Source organism: Carassius carassius, chromosome 50 (genome assembly GCF_963082965.1).
Source record: "Carassius carassius chromosome 50, fCarCar2.1, whole genome shotgun sequence".
NCBI classification, from domain to species: Eukaryota; Metazoa; Chordata; class Actinopteri; order Cypriniformes; family Cyprinidae; genus Carassius; species Carassius carassius.
This window is the reverse complement of record NC_081804.1, coordinates 3,064,855-3,079,883: the sequence shown is the minus strand read 5'-3', so window position 1 is coordinate 3,079,883 and position 15,029 is coordinate 3,064,855.

Here is a 15,029-nt window from a genome sequence, read left to right as displayed (position 1 = left end):
CATTGAAATGCTGATTAGCTGCACCTGATTTTGAGTTTATAAGTCATTTTTAGAAGGTGGGTGATACTATTTCTAACTTACTACTATTTTATATATATATTTAAACGGAAATAAGTACATTGCATAAGTATTCATACCCTTTAATCAGTACTTAGTTGAAGCACCTTTACAGCCTAAAGTCTTCTTGGATATGATTTTGCACATCAGCATTTGGCAATTATCTGCCATTCTTGACCTCACCACTCACACACATTTTCAGGTTTCTCCAGAAATGCTTGATTAGCTTAAAGCTCAGACCGTGGCTGCATGGGCCACTTAAGGACATTCACAGAGATAAGCCACTCTTGCTGTGTGCTTAGGGTAATTTTCCTATTGGAAGGTGAACCTTCTGCCCAGTCTGAGGTTCTGAATGCCCTTGACTGGGATTTCAGCTAGAAACACTGTGAAATAAACGGCTCCAACGCCAAATGACGAGAATAAAATCTGATTCATATTCAAAATAGATGTAATTTTAGCTAAACAACTAAAAACGCTTTGAACCACGTTTGAGACGGAGTTAGATACGATGATCAACTGCGTAGACCGCTTATCCATTCTAGATCATATAAGAATAACATGATTAAAATAAGACAATTAGTTGAAATATAAATAAGGACCACCGGACAACAGATGTAAAGGGAGTCTGTTTATTTAAACATTAAAGTAATATGCGCTCAGTCGTAAGGGATGTAATGCATTTAAAACGTTTTCTCTACTTATCCACTTTATCTTTTGCAGCAGACCGAAATGACAGGAGCATGCGCTCACGCAGGCGGAGAGAGAGAGAGAGAGAGATAGAGGGCTCACGATACTGATTTAGTTTAAACAAGACAAAATGTTGTGGACCTCATTGAGGAATCGTAGTGCTCGCACGCGGGAGACTTTCAAAATAATGTTTGGGGAATTTATATTTTTATTGGTTTATTCGCAGTTTATTAATACGTTGAGAATTGTTTTATATAAATGGCATATTAAATGCATACACACACCCACACTGTGATACGAACTGTTAAAATCATTTATTATATTTATCCTTCAACAAAACGTACTTGTTTTATCACAGTTTACACACACACATACGCACACACACAGTGAGAGCGCGAGCTCGAGCATTACAGGCTGCAACCTGATACTGCGCTCGCGTAACACACAGACGCATCCAGCAGAGTCCGAATATGGAAACGATCCATATAATCTGTAAACAAATTCTTCAGCTGAACTCATTCATCACTTGGTCGCTGAACAAACAACATCACCTCCCGGAACTCAAAGCATGACGGATCGATTTCACGCATGCCGGATGGGGCGCATCTGGACATAATTCATAGGTCAAAGGGCACATCTGGATATAATTCATAGGTCAAAGGTCTCATCAATCATAATTCATGACACATGCCATGGCCTATTGACTACTGGCCAATACAGTAAAACTCCTTCCACCAATGAGAAACCTTTTGGCAAGCCCATTGCTCCAGGTTGCAGCTACCGTCTAATTATGGATGGATTTCTGTAGCTGCTTTTTGTGTCACATCTCATAATTATAAAAGAACAAGTAAGACTCAGAATCCCTTCTAAGACATTTCACAATTAATGGTTTTTGATTGAGACAATTGTTTTTTGATTTTTGTATTTTGTATTTTTTAATTTTCTGTAAGGGCTTTTGTAACTGCATGTGTCCGTAGTATGTAACCATAGTGTAAGTACACATAGGTACATAGCTTATACAGCTGTAATATTTCTGTAACAACACACATGTAACCATCCTTGGATGGTTTGTATAAAGACAAATGTGTAACAGGACATTGGTCACAACACTTGTTTTTCACTTCACTAAGTACTTGTGTAACAGGAACTAAAGGTGTTGGTCATATAATTAGAATATCATCAAAGAGTAGATTTATTTCACTAATTCCATTCAAAAAGTGAAATTTGTATATTATATTAATTCATTACATACAGACTGATATATTTCAAATGTTTATTTCTTTACTGACAACTAAGGATAATACCAAACTCGGTAATCAGAAATCAATACTTAGTTGGGGCTCCTTTTGCCTGAATTACTGCAGCAATGCGGTGTGGCATAGAGTCGATCAGTCTGTGGCACTGCTCAGGTGTTAGATGAGAGTCCAGCTTGCTCTGATAGTGGCCTTCAGCTCTTCTGCATTGTTGGGTCTGGCATATCGCATCTTCCTCTTCACAATACCCCATAGATTTTCTATGGGGTTAATGTCAGGCGAGTTTGCTGGCCAATTAAGCTTTGGCACTGTGTGCAGGTGCCAAGTCCTGTTGGAAAATGAAATCTGCATCTCCATAAAGTTGGTCAGCAGCAGGATGCATGAAGTACTCTAAAATGTTCTGGTATACGGCTGTGTTGACCTTGGACCTCAGAAAACACAGTGGACCAACACCAGCAGATGACATTGAACCCCAAACCATCACTGACTGTGTAAACTTTACACTGGACCTCAAGCAACGTGGATTGTGTGCCTCTCCTCTCTTCCTCAAGACTCTGGGACCCTGACTTCCAAAGGAAATGCTAAATGTACTTTCATCAGAGAACATAACTTTGGACAACTCAGCAGCAGTCCAGTCCTTTTCGTCTTTAGATGCTTCTGACGCTGTCTGTTGTTCAAGAGTGGCTTGACACAAGGAATGCGACAGCTGAAACCCACGTCTTGCATACGTCTCTGCGTAGTGGTTCTTGAAGCACTGACTCCAGCTGCAGTCCACTCTTTGTGAATTTCCCCCACATTTTTGAATGGGTTTTGTTTCACAATCATCTCCAGGGTGCGGTTATCCCTGTTGCTTGTACACTTTTTTATACCACATCTTTTCCTTCCGTTCGCCTCTCTATTAATGTGCTTGGACACAGAACTCTATGAACAGCCAGCCTCTTTTGCAATGACCTTTTGTGTCTTGCCCTGTATCTTGTCAATGGTTGTCTTTTGGACAACTGTCAAGTCAGCAGTCTTCCCCATGATTGTGTAGCCTACAGAACTAGACTGAGAGACCATTTAAAGAATTTTGCAGGTGTTTTAAGTTAATTAGCTGATTAGAGTGTGGCACCAGGTGTCTTCAATATTGAACATTTTCACAATATTCAAATTTTCTGAGTTACTGAATTTGGGATTTTCCTTAGTTGTCAATTATAATAATCTAAATTAAAAGAAATAAACATTTGAAATATATCAGTCTGTGTGTAATGAATTTAAATAATATAAAAGTTTTGATGATTTTTTAATTATATGACCAGCATCTGTATATGCAAGCATGTTTCTGTCAGAAATGGCAATTGGCCATAATAAAAGTGAAGTTTGTTTGTGAAGTGACATACAGCCAAGTATGGTGACCCATACTCAGAATTCATGCTTTGCTTTTAACCCATCCAAAGTGCACACACAGCAGTGAACACACACCCGGAGCAGTGGGCAGCCATTTATGCTGCGGCGCCCGGGGAGCAGTTAGGGGTTCAGTGCCTTGCTCAAGGGCACTTAAGTCGTGGTATTGAAGGTGGAGAGAGCACTGTACATGCACTCCCCCCACCTACAATACCTGCCAGCCCGAGACTCGGGCTCACAACGTTTCAATTGCGAGTCCGACTCTCTAACCATTAGGCCACGACTCCCCCAAACATGTGAGCATGTTTGCTACTTTCATTTATAATTAAAAATGCTGAGAGACATCACTCAGTTTGTCTTTCTCTTCCAAGACTTAACCATACTGAAATTCAAAGAAAACATTCTAATCAAACTAAAATTTGCTTGGGGTAGGTGGCAAATCGTTTAATTGATGTTACAACTAACGCCGAGTCCTGTAGCCATGAACTAGCTCACCTTAAAGCTAACAACCAAAACATTAGCATTAACAACTTGCATTAAAAATAACTTCAGACACTCAAATCATAATTTAGTTTTGAGGAATTCAACTACAAAGCAGGCTTTCCAGTCACAGAAATTAAGTTAAAAAACATCCAAATAAATTTTCCCCTCTAAAATCATATGTGTATTTAAATCATATTTAATCATATGTGTAGGCGTGCAGATGGCACTAGGGACAGAGATTCATAGTAACCAGATCCGTCCCCCTCACTGTCTCATTGAAAGGCTCTACTGGTAAATAGAGGATTAATCTGAGTTTCTGCTATGTACATTAGTCTAAGTAGAAGCGACCCGGCCCGCCGCTCCTTAAACGATGTGTACTAAACAATTTTTGAAACACGCTTTTGACCACTGTGTCTGACCGAGTCCCAAAACACACTTGTAGCCAATCAGAGGTAAGGGGGCGTGTCTTGTCCTAATAGCGAGAAGAGAGAGCGCTCAATTTGAGTGCACAGGACGCATATTACATTACATTTTCATTTAGTCATTTTATTAAAAATTAGCATATTAGCAGATCGACTACAGATTGAGAGAGATGGCGGATGAAAGAGAGGGTTTATAATCAGGCAAGAGGTAGGACCCACATAAATATCAGAGCAGCTTTCCAGCGGTGGAGAGAAACTCAAGGATTGGTAAGGGCTCGAATTGGACACCGAGGTTTCTTTCTTCCGAGCGCCAACCTCCCGCTCTCTCTCGTGAGGCCAATAAGGAAGTGACTAAAACTGCAATTCATCGACTGTCCGGTTGAGGCTGGCTGCAAAAGGAGTCAGTCCCATAGACTCCCCATGTTAAAATGCCCAACTTTACAGCAGGAAAAAACATGTTTACAGCCTGGTTCAAAAAATGATTTTGGTCTAAATAGCTAATTTTGCCCTTCATGACAACTGTGAGGGGGATGAATTTTTTTTTATAACTCATCCGTTTAAATTATATTAAGACTTAAAGTTCTGCATAATTAAGGGCATAGCCACTTGAGTGACAGGTGGATTGCCGCTGCTGACACTGCCGTCGTGCTAGGTGGGTGTGGCTACAGCAACTAGCTGCCGTCTTTTTGCCCGTTTTTGATTGTCCGGGAGAGTCGCGCGGTGACGCGCTACCAAGATGGCGACGGCCCGCTCTACGCACTTTAGGCTTCAAAAACACACTTCAGGAGTCTACGGGTGACGTCACGGACACTACGACCATGTTTTTATACAGTCTATGGTTGTTTCACACAACTTATCCATGTTGGCTTTATTATGCTTGTGTGTCGTCTTCGCTTGTTTCCGCGATCATCGTTGCCATGGTTGCGTATGTACCTGTGGGTTGAAGATTTCAAAATAGGGGTGAGGCACGATGGCGGAGAGAGCTCAACTTCACAAAACACATTAAAATAGAAAAAGCACCAGCAAATCAAAAAAACATATTAACATCTTCAAAACATCAGTTTAATAGCAAATGTGGTGCAAATACTTGCAACACAACAAAATACAAAAACAAGCTGCAAATACAAATACAAACCATAGTTGTACAAATACCATGGTTAAACTATGGTTTGAGTAGTAAATCCATGGTTAATTTGTTAATGATTACAGCAACCATTTTTTGTTTGCTTTTTTATGTAATGTATTTATTAATTCATTTCAATAGTAAAACCATAGGCTGTGTTTAGTTTTTGTAAGGTTAGTTGTAAAAGTAAGTTAGCCAGCTTACATAACCGTTCACAGTTACAGTAATTGTGTATTTAGTCATCTTATTTAGGCTAATAATATCCACACAAAAAATAAGCTAAGAAATCGTATGACCAGGGTTGTTTAAATAAACAAAGATCTTTTCAGAGCAAACATTGATAAATTATGTCCCAGCCATGTTTGTCACTTTACGGTTCTCTTAAATACTTCCGATGTGGTCTGTGTTTTTGCAGCACATTTATTTATTTGTTGTCATGTGTTGTCAAACTGATGAAGATGTTTTCATAACTTGCAGGTGTTTTTGTCATTTGCAGCGCGTTTAGCTCTCATGCCTACCATATCAGGTCCTGTTGGGGTATGGGTGTGTTTGTTTTGGAGCTAAAGAATCGGGTCAGGGCAGACGAGACGCAGGCTGAAGCACAATAATAATCTAATCTAATAATCTAATAATAACCATTACTTTGTATCCACCTTCTCACTACATGCTGTTCTGTTGTCAAACAAACCACGATGGTGCTGCCACTGATGTTTATGTTCTCTGTGTGGATATGTGCTATGACTCCTGACCCGGGGTCCTACGAGGAGCTGGTACCTGCCTCAATTATGCCTGTAGCGGGAACCATAGTGATCATTTACAGGTGCATCTCAAAAAAAATTTATGTAGTCGAAAAGTTCTTTATTTTTTTGTAATTTAATTCATAAAAAATAACTTTCTTATATTCTAGATTCATTGACCACAAACTGAAATATTTCAAGAGTTTTTTGTTTTAATTCTGATGTTGACTTACAGCTTAGAAAATTAAAAGTAGGATTTTTTTTTTAAGAAAAATAAAAATCCAAAGTAGGTTTAATTATGCACTCAATACTTGGTTGGGGCTTCAGTGTGGCGTAGCATAAAGGTGATCAGCCTGTGGCACTGCTGAGGTGTTACTGAAGCCCAGGTTTCTTTGATAGCGGCCTTCAGCTCCTCTGTATTGTTCGTCAGATGTTACTTCTCTTCCTCTTCACAATACCCCATAGGTTCTCTGTGAGGTTCAGGTCAGGTGAGTTGGCTGGCCAATCAAGGACAGTAGTATCATGGTCATCAAACCACTGGGAAGTGTTTTTTTTTTCACTGTGGACAGGTGCTAATATCCTGCTGGAAGAGGAAATCAGCATCTCCATAAAGCTTATCAGCAGATGGAAGTGCTTCCAAAATCTCCTGGTAGATGGCTGCATTGACTTTGAACTTGATAAAACACAATGGAGCAACACCAGCAGACATCACGTCACCCAAATCATCTCTGACTTCAGAAACCTCACACTGGACTTTGAATTCTGTGCCTCTCCAGTCTTCCTCCAGACTCCATACCTTGTTTTCCAAATGAAATGCTAAATTTACTTTCATCTGAAAAGAGGACTGTGGACCACTGAGCAACAGTCCAGTTATTTTTTTTTTATCCTTATACCCAGGTGAAATGCTTCTGACATTATTCTCTGGTTCAGTAGTGGCTTGGTTCTAGGAATGTGACAGCAGTAGCCCTTTTCCTGAAGATGTCTGGTCTGAGTGTGGCGACTCTTGATGCACTGACTCCAGCTTCAGTCCACTCCTTGTGACACTCTCCCAAGTACTTGAATCAGCTTTTTCTGATAATATTCCCAAGGCTGTGGTCATCCCTGTTGCTTGTGCACCGTTTCCTACCACACTTTTTCCTTTCTGTCAACTTACTATGAATATATTTTGATACAGCACTCTGTGAACAGCCAGCCCATTCAGCAATGACCTTCTGTGGCTTACCCTCCTTGTGGAGGTTGTAGATGATCGTCTTCTGGACAACTGTGAAGTCAGTAGTCTTTCCCATAATTGTGGTTTCATGTTCTAAACTAGCCCAGGAGGTACCATGTATTTAAACTAAAAAATAATCAAGTGAATCAAGCTCAAATAGAATATTCAAATTTTTGAGATACTGAATTTTTTATTTTCTTAAGCTGTAAGTCGTAACCATCAGAATTAAAACAAAATTTTTTTTTAAATATTTCAGTTTGTGTGCAATGAATATATAATATAAGAAAGTATGCTTTTTTGAATTAAGTTACAAAAAATAAAGACCTTTTCTATGATATTAAATTTTTTTTAGATGCAATTGTACTGTCGTCTATGACTGTGCTGGTGATTTTTCTGGACTGAAAAAATTTGACTGCTGGACAGCTTGGTCCCCCCCAGTTAAAAAATCCTATCTGCGCCCCTGGAATAAGAACTAAACTTAGCATGAGTCGAGTGAATCAGATTTGTGACTTGTTCCTGATTAGAGAGATAGGAAGTTTTACAAATGATCCGCATTAAAACCATCCCCCAAACGGTTGTATTTAGAACCATAGCATACTGAATAACCCTTTTATGCTGACTTGTGTCTGTCCACAACGTTATCTCAGATCTTTTGATAGTTCCGTGTCACCCATAGCTGACTGTTTGCTCCAGTTGCACTACCAAGGATTGAAATGCTCCGGGAAAGCTCTTTTCATTTTTATTAATTTTTTTCTGACATGCTTGGATGTTATAAGTTGCACTGAGTAAATACAGCTAGATAAACAAAAACTGTGTCCATCTTCATTTCATTTAATCATACATTTCTCAATGTTATTTAAAAAAAAAAAAGATTTTGCATCCTCTGTCTGTCTCTTGGCAAAAAAAAAGGTCTTCAGACAAGACTTTAACATTAACTGGTTATAGACGTAATTCTGACCGCTTTTGGATCTAATAAAAAACTTGAACAGTTTTTGAGAGGTGTAAAGTATTTGAGTAAATGTAATTACTGTACTTGAGTATCTTTTTGGAGACTAGTTGTACTGAGTATCAAGGATATTAGCAATTTTTACTCTCTACTTCACTACACTTTTAAATAAGGATCTGTTCTCTTTAGTCTACTATATTTGTAATGAGACTTGCAGTTACACATTACACTTTGCATGACAACAAGCTTTTTCTGCAGCAGTTTATTTCTGCTACAAATGAAGTGACATCGCAAATACAGGGCATTGAAAATACAAAATCTTGTGCGTTTTGCCCCTACTCACCCAAACTTGTCAACATGGCTACTTATACGTGAATGTGAGTTCCTTAGCAAATAGTTGTGAATTACAGGTGTTTTATATATGAGATGAGGACATGACTGCACATCCAGTGTAAGAAGGATTAGTGTTGCATGGTGCACCGATACTTCAAAAGTATCGCGATTCTCAGCAATTAAAAACGTTACGATTCCTAAATTTATTAGTATCGATACTTACTGGCATTAGTGGCATTACTAAACTGATTTGGCTTTACTAAAATGTGTGCATAATCGCTTTAAATAGTTTCAATAATTTTTTCAGATGAACAAAGCACGAGGTTTTCTTGCATAATTAACATTTTAATTGTTTGGTCAGACAGTTCATATATAATATTCACATTAATCGGGGATTAAACATGGAGTTATGTTCTGTATGCTAAATATGAAAACGAGCGTATCTGCACAGCACCTATAACTGCGCTCTGTATCTGCTGATTGCTGATCGAGATTTACATGCTTGGCTCACTGACCGTGTATACTCATTAATTTCGTTCATAAACGAGATGTATCAGTTCATTAAACTCATTGACGAATGAGAAGATCTCTCGATCTCATTCAGTGAAGGGCGGATTCGTTCACTACATTCAACGAATCACATGCTCCGTCACATCTTGAGTAACGTACTCGGTTACTAACGTAACCTCGGTTCCCTGAGATGAGGGAACGAGTACTGCGTAAGCTAGCTTACGCTATGGGAAAAGGTCCCCTTTTCTCGAGAATATGAAGCCAAAAATTATCCTTAATTTTTAAATAATGTAAAACGCAGTGCTGCAGCACAGCAGACCTAAGCGAAGCGGCTCGCGCGCTTATTGGCTGTGCTGTGGCAACTGCAGCAACCTATGGTGAGGCGGCGGAGAGGAACGAACCAATGGGGGCGCTTCGCGCCCATTGGACATCAGAGCGCGCCAAAATAGGCGTGGCTGGAACTATATAAGCCACCGCTTCACCATAGGGATCAGGTTTTAAATCGACTGAAGCGATCACCCGGTCCGAGCACATAGCACGGCAGGTTACGCAGTACTCGTTCCCTGATCTCAGGGAACCGAGGTTACGTTAGTAACCGAGTACGTTCCCTTTCGAGAGTACTCTCGTACTGCGTAAGCTAGCTTACGCTATGGGAACACAATGTAAAACGCCGTGCGTGCTCGGGAACTTCGACCTGTCACAGCCCGAGGCGAGAGCCCGGGGCTTTATAGCAGGAGAAATCCCAGTCCCAACAGCCAACCTTAGTGAGCTTTATATAGGGAACGAAAAAAGGGGGACGTGATAAGGCTTAGCACGTCTATATAGAAAGTACCCTGGCCTGCAGGGCAGGGACTTGCAGATTATAGAATCTAATAAATGTGGACGGAGAGGCCCAGCCTGCCGCCGCACAGATATCATCCAGTGGTATCCCGCAGGACCACGCCCATGACGAGGCCATACCTCGGGTGGAATGGGCTCTGATTGCGAACGGGCAGTGAAGGCCTTTAGATTTGTAAGCCAGCGAGATAGTGTCTACTATCCATCGCGATAGGCCTTGCTTCGTGGTGGCGAGACCTCGGGTGCGCCCACCAAAGCATATGAAGAGCTGGTCCGACCTCCTGAATGAGGCGGAGCGTGCAATATAGGTTTTGAGAGCCCTGACGGGGCAGATGAAGCTCGCGTTGCTTTCGTCGCTTTGCGAGGAAAGGGCTGACAGCGAGATGACCTGTGCTCTGAACGGTGTTGAGAGCACCTTGGGGACATAGCCGTGTCTTGGTCTGAGAATGACTCTGGAGTCATTAGGCCCAAACTCGAGACAGTCAGCGCTTACAGATAGCGCATGTAAATCCCCCACTCGCTTGACTGAGGCCAGAGCCAGTAGAAAAGCGGTTTTGAACGAAAGAAGCTTCATATCGACAGACTGAAGCGGTTCAAAAGGGGGGCCCTTTAAGGCCTCTAGGACCGTAGACAGGTCCCAGGAAGGGATTGAAGGGGGTCGGGGAGGGTTCATCCGACGAGCTCCCTTAAGGAAACGAATGACCAGTTAGTTTTTTCCCAGTGATAGGCCGGCCACCGGAGCATGAGAAGCTGCAATGGCTGCCACATACCCTTTGAGCGTAGACTGGGATCTGCCCGCATCTAAACGCTCCTGTAGGAAGGAGAGTATCTCCGTCACGTCACATAAGTGAGGGTCTAGGTTCCGTGCCCCGCACCAGGTGGAGAACACTGACCATTTCTGCGCGTAAAGGCGCCTGGTTGAGGGCGCTCTGGCTTCCGTAATGGTCTTTAACACTCCCTTAGGGAGGTTCCCGGGTACCCGTTGAGGGGCCATACATGAAGGGCCCAAAGTTCGGGGTGGGGATGCCAGAGCGCGCCCTTCAGCTGCGTGAGGAGATCTTTCCGCAGCGGTATTGGCCATGGGGCTGTACTGGACAGCTGCATCAGCTCGGAGAACCAAGGTTGGGTCGTCCAGAGTGGGGCTACTAGCAGCATAGCACATCTGCTCTTCCTGACCCGATCGATGACCTGCTGTAGCATCGCGACCGGTGGGAAGGCATAAAGCGGGCGTCTGGGCCAATCGAGGGCCAGCGCGTCCCTGCTCTTTGGATAATATATTGGGCAATGAGCGTTGTCTTCTGAGGCGAGGAGGTCGACCTCTGCCCTGCCGAAGATGCTCCACACCAACTGAACCGTTTGTGGGTGAAGAGACCACTCCCCAGGGGGAACATTCGCCCTGGAAAGCATGTCCGGGCCCCGGTTCAGGATGCCAGGTACATGCGCTGCCTTTAGCAAGCGCAGATTGTAATGTGCCCATGTCAGAAGACGTTCGGTCAGGGTGTGCAAGGTTTTTGACCTGACACCACCCTGGCGATTTATGTAGGCCACCACTGACATGCTGTCTGATCTGACCAGAACGTGGTGGCCCTTTAAAAATGGGAGGAAAGATTTCAGGGATAGTTCGACCGCTATCATCTCCAGACAGTTTATGTGTAACAGTCGCTCCGGGCTCGACCAGAGGCCGGAGGCAGACCTGCCCTCGTACAGGGCGCCCCAACCGAGGTTGGATGCATCTGTCGAGACTACTTTCCATTTCGAGACAGCGCCCGTGCTTACGCCTAACTGATACCAGTTGGCTATTTTCCAAGGGGCCAGAGCTGTGATGCAGCCGTGGGTCACCTTGATGCGCGCGCGGCCGGAAATCCAGGCGCGCACTGGAACACGGTCTCTCAGCCAGCGTTGTAGTGGGCGCATGCGCAGCAGGCCCAGTTTGAGAACCGCAGAGGCTGATGCCATCAGACCTAGCATTTCTTGAAATCGTTTGAGCGGGTAAAGAGACCCGGCTTTGAACGACACGGCTAGATGCTGAATAGTGAGAGCGCGCTGTGACGTCAGACGCGCTGTACACGTCACAGAGTCTATGTCTATCCCCAAAAAGGAAATCCTCTGGCTGGGAGACAGAGCGCTCTTGACAGTGTTGATCGTGAGACCCAGGCATTCTAAATGGCTGAGGATCCAGGATCTGTGTGTCGTCAGTAGTTCCTCGGAATGGGCTAAAACTAGCCAGTCGTCGAGGTAGTTCAATACTCACACTCCCCGCATTCTCAGGGGTGCGAGAGCGGCATCCATGCACCGTGTAAACGTACGGGGCGCTACGGAGAGGCCGAATGGAAGAACCATGTACTGATAAGTCTGCCCCTCGAAGGCGAATCTCAAGAATGGCCTGTGATGAGGTGCTATTTGAATGTGAAAGTAAGCGTCTTTCAGATCCACTGAGAAAAACCAATCCCTCGGGCGAATTTGCGCGAGTATTTGTTTGGTAGTTAACATTTTGAACGATCGCGCCATAAGCGCTTTGTTCAAACGTCTGAGATCTAGGATGGGTCTGAGACCGCCATCCTTTTTTGGTACGAGGAAGTAGCGGCTGTAAAAGCCTGACTCGCGCTGCGCAGGGGGGACAGTTTCTATCGCCCCTTTTGAAAGAAGGTTTATCAGTTCGGCGCGAAGGACGTGTGTCATTTCGCTTTTCACTTTCGTTTCGACCACGGCGCGAAAGCGCGGCGGTCTGCGAGCGAACTGGAGCGAGTAACCTCATTTCATTATATTCAAAACCCAATTTGATATGCCGGGGATGGCCTGCCATGCAGCGGCTCGTGCGGCTATGGGTTGAATGTGCTTCGGGCACTGGCCGCCTGTTATGAGGGGACCAGTAGCTCGAGTATGCTGTGCTTGGGACACTGTGGTGACAGCGCTTATTTGTGGAGTTGCACACTGAGAAGTGGGCACGCGCGCTACATTTAGAGCACCTCCGGCGCGAGCGGGAAGGTGGGCATGAAAGGGGACCCGAGTGTGTTTTTGTGACACTCGGGGGAGTGTGTATACATGTAGGGGTGCGTACTGTGCAGTGGGCACACTGCCTACATAGAAAAAGCTCTTTTTGTGCTTTATTGAGGTCGCCGTGAAAACGGCGTTTGTGTGCAGGCGTGCGTGCATTGCAACAGGCTCGTTTACTGCAGTATAGACATCTCCAACCGCCCTTAGTGAGGGGATTGGAGGAAGTATGTGAGGTTTCTTGTGTGGTGGTCCGGCCGCAGCGGGACTTAACCACGGTCTTTTCAGCACGAAGGTCAGGAGGGCTTCGGAGGCTCGGGGTTCAGCACAATCCTGGGCCGAGGTCCCCGTCTCTCTGGCGGTTTGCGGCTCGTAGAGCGAGAGCGGTGCTGGGTTTTGGTCGCTGGGCGAGACTGTAAGTCTGGCTGCGATGGCTTCGAGGTCTGAGGGGGCGGCGCATTTCTACGGCGTCCCGCAGCAGAGCTAGAGCGTTTCGGCAGGAAGTGCCTCATTGCTTGAGACGTCTTCTGAGCCTCAGTGAAGCGTTCAGCGAAACCCTTAACCGACTGGCCAAAGAGGCCGGAAGGCGAGATAGGAGAGTCAAGAAAGGCGGATTTGTCGGCGTCTTTCATCTCCGTGAGCGTGAGCCAGAGGTGTCGCTCTAAAACAGCGAGGCTTGCCATGCTTCGGCCGATCGCTTGTGCTGTGGTCTTTGTCGCACGCAGGGCTAGATCAGTAGCGCTGCGGAGATCTTTAAAGTCATAGGTATCTGGGGCAGACTCGTCCAGGTTACGGAGAAGTCTGGCCTGAAAAACCTGCAGCACAGCCATGGTGTGTAGAGCCGAAGCAGCTTGACCAGCGGAGGTGTATGCTCGGCCAGCGAGAGCTGAGGTGGTGCGGCACGGTTTGGATGGATGCACAGGCTTCGACCACCATCCTGCGGCTGAGGGCGGGCAGAGGTGTGCAGCAATTGCCTCCTCGAGAGGGGGGAGGCTCTCGTAACCATGGTCTCGGGTGCCGTCGACAGAGGAGAGCGCTGACGAGACAGAAGTTTTCAAGCGTGCGGAGAATGGGGCTTTCCACGACTTCGTGAGTTCATCGTGAACTTCCGGGAAGAAGGGGGCGTTTCTTTGCGGAGAGGCCGAAGGGCGCCCCTGCAAGAACCATTCGTCCAGCCTGCTTTTAGCGGGCTCGTCTGGAGGAGACCAGTCGAGCTGAAGGTCGCTGACAGCCCTTGTAAGCACGCGAGTAAGCTCCGCGTCGATATCAGCGCGTTGTCCGGTGCAGCTGGGGGCTGTAGAGGGGGGGGGGGGTCCGCAATGGAGCCCGACCATTCCTCACTACTGGACGCGGCGAGAGAAAGGCTGTCGTGTCTGTCCTCTTCCGCCTCAGGCGCTCCGAAGGAGAAGGGGGCGCTGGTGAGCAGAGACTGGCGCTGCTCGTCCACGAAGAGGACAGGCGAAGGAGAGAGAGCGGGCGAGGCACGCGGGGAGTGTTCCGGCGTGAGCTCGCGTGTAGCAGTGTGCTCAGGCATTCTCTGATCGCGGCATTTCTTACGCGGCACTTGAGAGAGAAGAGGCGGAGCGGGTGGAGCATCGTGGCTGGTTTGAGCTAATCGAGCCCGCAGGGTCGATATAGCCATGTTGTCGCACTCAGGGCAGCCGCCCTTGGAGAGTGCATTCTCAGCATGCTCGCGGCCCAGGCAGGAGACACAGAGGATGTGGCGGTCCTCGCTGGGCAGAGGGCCTCGGCAGGAAGCGCAGGCCCGAGGCATTTGAAACAACGCCTCGAATTTTGGAGAAAAAAAAAGTGTGATGCAGCGGCAAACACACTAGCTTTATAAAGGATATAGTCACCCCCATTGGTTCGTTCCTCTCCGCCGCCTCACCATAGGTTGCTGCAGTTGCCACAGCACAGCCAATAAGCGCGCGAGCCGCTTCGCTTAGGTCTGCTGTGCTGCAGCACTGCGTTTTACATTATTTAAAAATTAAGGATAATTTTTGGCTTCATATTCTCGAGAAAAGGGGACCTTTTCCCATAGCGTAAGCTAGCTCACG